At 54.4% G+C, this 5,000-nt stretch overlaps 1 non-coding gene across 1 annotated transcript in view; it reads right to left on the bottom strand.

Annotated features, from left to right (window-relative positions):
• The window catches only part of LOC126330654 (small subunit ribosomal RNA), a 1,893-nt gene extending 273 nt beyond the window's left edge, over positions 1 to 1,620 (bottom strand). The window contains exon 1 of the ribosomal RNA XR_007563082.1: positions 1 to 1,620. This exon is cut by the window's left edge and continues 273 nt beyond it. This is a non-coding gene — a ribosomal RNA (small subunit ribosomal RNA).
• Between the last annotated feature and the right edge of the window lie 3,380 nt (positions 1,621 to 5,000).

The raw sequence follows: 5,000 nt of genomic DNA, 5'->3' as shown, positions 1-5,000 counted from the left end.
GGAGGTTCAGCGGGTTACCCCGACCTTTCGGCCTAGGAAGACACGCTGATTCCTTCAGTGTAGCGCGCGTGCGGCCCAGAACATCTAAGGGCATCACAGACCTGTTATTGCTCAATCTCGTGCGGCTAGAAGCCGCCTGTCCCTCTAAGAAGAAAAGTAATCGCTGACAGCACGAAGGATGTCACGCGACTAGTTAGCAGGCTAGAGTCTCGTTCGTTATCGGAATTAACCAGACAAATCGCTCCACCAACTAAGAACGGCCATGCACCACCACCCACCGAATCAAGAAAGAGCTATCAATCTGTCAATCCTTCCGGTGTCCGGGCCTGGTGAGGTTTCCCGTGTTGAGTCAAATTAAGCCGCAGGCTCCACTCCTGGTGGTGCCCTTCCGTCAATTCCTTTAAGTTTCAGCTTTGCAACCATACTTCCCCCGGAACCCAAAAGCTTTGGTTTCCCGGAGGCTGCCCGCCGAGTCATCGGAGGAACTGCGGCGGATCGCTGGCTGGCATCGTTTATGGTTAGAACTAGGGCGGTATCTGATCGCCTTCGAACCTCTAACTTTCGTTCTTGATTAATGAAAACATACTTGGCAAATGCTTTCGCTTCTGTTCGTCTTGCGACGATCCAAGAATTTCACCTCTAACGTCGCAATACGAATGCCCCCGCCTGTCCCTATTAATCATTACCTCGGGTTCCGAAAACCAACAAAATAGAACCGAGGTCCTATTCCATTATTCCATGCACACAGTATTCAGGCGGGCTTGCCTGCTTTAAGCACTCTAATTTGTTCAAAGTAAACGTGCCGGCCCACCGAGACACTCAACTAAGAGCACCCTGGTAGGATTTCAACGGGGTCCGCCTCGGGACGCGCAAGCACGCCTTCGGCTCGCCCCACCGGCAGGACGTCCCACGATACATGCCAGTTAAACACCGACGGGCGGTGAACCAACAGCGTGGGACACAAATCCAACTACGAGCTTTTTAACCGCAACAACTTTAATATACGCTATTGGAGCTGGAATTACCGCGGCTGCTGGCACCAGACTTGCCCTCCAATAGATACTCGTTAAAGGATTTAAAGTGTACTCATTCCGATTACGGGGCCTCGGATGAGTCCCGTATCGTTATTTTTCGTCACTACCTCCCCGTGCCGGGAGTGGGTAATTTGCGCGCCTGCTGCCTTCCTTGGATGTGGTAGCCGTTTCTCAGGCTCCCTCTCCGGAATCGAACCCTGATTCCCCGTTACCCGTTACAACCATGGTAGGCGCAGAACCTACCATCGACAGTTGATAAGGCAGACATTTGAAAGATGCGTCGCCGGTACGAGGACCGTGCGATCAGCCCAAAGTTATTCAGAGTCACCAAGGCAAACGGACCAGACGAGCCAATCCGATTGGTTTTGATCTAATAAAAGCGTCCCTTCCATCTCTGGTCGGGACTCTGTTTGCATGTATTAGCTCTAGAATTACCACAGTTATCCAAGTAACGTGGGTACGATCTAAGGAACCATAACTGATTTAATGAGCCATTCGCGGTTTCACCTTAATGCGGCTTGTACTGAGACATGCATGGCTTAATCTTTGAGACAAGCATATGACTACTGGCAGGATCAACCAGGGAGCTGCGTCAACGAGAGCTGAGCAGCCGGCCGCCCGGGAGTGTGTCCCGAGGGCCCGCGCGAACACGCAAGCGTCCGCTCAATTATTCTGCAAACAGGAGGAGGCTGAGCTCCCCTGCACGATACACCTCGAAACCCTCTCAGGTCCCGGCGGCGCGCAGCGCCGTCCTAAGTACTTGGTCGGGTTCGAGAGAGGCGCAATCGCCCGGAGATGGGCGAGTAGACGCTTTCAGTGCGAACACCCGTGCTCCCAACTGAGCTTGCCGCTGCCGACAGAGGCCCGGGAGCGTGCTGTCGTGGCATTGCCGGCGGGAAACAACACGCGCCACCTACGGTGACCGGCAGCTCCAACGCCAGCGCCACAGAAGGGCAAAGCCCCACTTGGGTGCAGAAGCGAACTCTCCCAGCACAGCGCACGCGCCAACACGTCCGCAGAGCTGCGATACAAACCACCTGCGAGAACCGCTGGGGGCGACCGAGCAGCAGACGGCGTCGCGACGCCGAGTGCCGGGCGGCGGCGCATCCTCAACGCACACAGTCCGCAATCGGACCAGCACACTGCAGATGTCCACCGCGCTTCGCACCGGGCTCGGCAGAACCCACTTTGGCCGCCTGGCGCCGCGCGCAGGGTGCGCCGGCGCATAGCTGGGACGCCAGCCGGGCCCGTCGGCCGGCGCTCCTGCCACTGGGCGCCCCCCACCAGCCGGCTGTAGTGCGTGCGCTCACGCAGCGCGCGGCCAGCACGCCGGGCGGCCCCCCCTCACCGGCCGGGGACTGTCCCGCCAAGCCACAGCCTCGTATCGCTTCATACCCACATGGCCAACTCAGGTTCGGGGGCATGGCGGGTACCGCCGAAACAACCGGTTCATAGATGTACCGATCGTCGCTATCACCGATGCACCTGCAGCGCGAACAACCGCTCAACAACTGATTTCCAGTTCATTTGCGGATCTTTGGCAGCAAACGTATACGTCAATCTACATTTGCGAAATCTACGATTCTGGCATGCCTGCATGTTATGTGTCACGACACGCTACATCAGCCCACATACACACTGCGGCATGTACACGAGAGAACACGTGGAAGATGGTCCGCGCACGTGTGCAATGTCACTTGCGCGGTCGACTGTCAACCGGCCTCTGTAGCATGTCGCAGATGTGGAACGCGGTCCACCGTGCTATCATGTTGTGTGGGGCAATACGATTAAATAGGAAAACCCTCGTCGCTACATCAACAGACGGCTCACGCTGATTCCGGCAGAGGGAGGAGGGGGGGGGGGGGGGGGGGGGGCCAACATGCAATACTTTCGTCCGTACCTACCTACCACATGTCTGTACGGCGTACAACAGTGCAATCTCGCTGTAATGGGGAGACGAGACAAGTAGCATCGTGCACAACATATGGCCCTTATGATTCGCCATTGTAGGGCGCAGCCGGTGTACGGTCAAGCATGTGCCACATTATGTCACTCAGTACGTAACGACGGATGATCAGTGTGGGTTACCGGTACATCAGCGGACAGTCCACACAGGCCGTACCACAACGTACACTGACTGCATCGACAACCGAATGCAACTGAACAGCTGCAAGGCTCATTTCACAAACAAACGCCTGACCGACCAGCTTGGAAGGGCAGGAGGGGAGGGCGATATTCGTTCTGTAGCGGTACACCCTTCCAGTGGTTAGCGGGACTGTGTAGAAAGTACGCAACACTCGAAAGACCTTTATGTGAGGGTACGCACCATGGCATCAAGAAATACACATGACACCAGAGGATCCAAGCAGTGAACTATGTTCAGAGGGTTGCTGTTAGGCAAAGCTACATTCCTGTGACGTTACATGTGACAGTTAAGGTGCAGTGTAAGTTAGGTTAAGGTGCAGCGTAAGTTAGGTTAAGGTGCAGCGTAAGTTAGGTTAAGGTGCAGCGTAAGTTAGGTTAAGGTGCAGCGTAAGTTAGGTTAAGGTGCAGCGTAAGTTAGGTTAAGGTGCAGCGTAACTGTTAGGTTAAGGTGCAGCGTAAGTTAGGTTAAGGTGCAGCGTAAGTTGGGTTAAGGTGCAGCGTAAGTTGGGTTAAGGTGCAGCGTAACTTGGGTTAAGGTGCAGCGTAACTTGGGTTAAGGTGCAGCGTAACTTGGGTTAAGGTGCAGCGTAACTTGGGGTTAAGGTGCAGCGTAACTTGGGTTAAGGTGCAGCGTAACTTGGGTTAAGGTGCAGCGTAACTTGGGTTAAGGTGCAGCGTAACTTGGGTTAAGGTGCAGCGTAAACTTGGGTTAAGGTGCAGCGTAACTTGGGTTAAGGTGCAGCGTAACTTGGGTTAAGGTGCAGCGTAACTTGGGTTAAGGTGCAGCGTAACTTGGGTTAAGGTGCAGCGTAACTTGGGTTAAGGTGCAGCGTAACTTGGGTTAAGGTGCAGCGTAACTTGGGTTAAGGTGCAGCGTAACTTGGGTTAAGGTGCAGCGTAACTTGGGTTAAGGTGCAGCGTAACTTGGGTTAAGGTGCAGCGTAACTTGGGTTAAGGTGCAGCGTAACTTGGGTTAAGGTGCAGCGTAACTTGGGTTAAGGTGCAGCGTAACTTGGGTTAAGGTGCAGCGTAACTTGGGTTAAGGTGCAGCGTAACTTGGGTTAAGGTGCAGCGTAACTTGGGTTAAGGTGCAGCGTAACTTGGGTTAAGGTGCAGCGTAACTTGGGTTAAGGTGCCAACGTGGGTTAGGTTAAGGGGCCAACGTGGGTTAGGTTAAGGGGCCAACGTGGGTTAGGTTAAGGGGCCAACGTGGGTTAGGTTAAGGGGCCAACGTGGGTTAGGTTAAGGGCCAACGTGGGTTAGGTTAAGGGCCAACGTGGGTTAGGTTAAGGGCCAACGTGGGTTAGGTTAAGGGCCAACGTGGGTTAGGTTAAGGGCCAACGTGGGTTAGGTTAAGGGCCAACGTGGGTTAGGTTAAGGGCCAACGTGGGTTAGGTTAAGGGCCAACGTGGGTTAGGTTAAGGGCCAACGTGGGTTAGGTTAAGGGCCAACGTGGGTTAGGTTAAGGGCCAACGTGGGTTAGGTTAAGGGCCAACGTGGGTTAGGTTAAGGGCCAACGTGGGTTAGGTTAAGGGCCAACGTGGGTTAGGTTAAGGGCCAACGTGGGTTAGGTTAAGGGCCAACGTGGGTTAGGTTGCCAGAGATGTGTCAAATCAGGATGTACGTTTGGCTGGTGTCAGGTGGTGGGTTGGTTCGATGCCTTTATAAGGAGTGTGGCCAAAGGGTATTTTATTACTTGTACCTTTTGTGTTGTGGCGTGGCGTTGCGTCCTGTGTTGATACTGGGTGGACCACTGTGGGTGTTGCTGGCTGATTTGAGCTGCGTTGTTTGCGGGTGGTGTGAGACATTCTGTCTTATTAG

This window comes from Schistocerca gregaria, unplaced genomic scaffold (assembly GCF_023897955.1).
Source record: "Schistocerca gregaria isolate iqSchGreg1 unplaced genomic scaffold, iqSchGreg1.2 ptg001326l, whole genome shotgun sequence".
In the NCBI taxonomy this organism is placed as follows: Eukaryota; Metazoa; Arthropoda; class Insecta; order Orthoptera; family Acrididae; genus Schistocerca; species Schistocerca gregaria.
The sequence above is the reverse complement of the archived record's forward strand: the minus strand, read 5'-3'. Positions and strand labels throughout refer to the sequence as shown.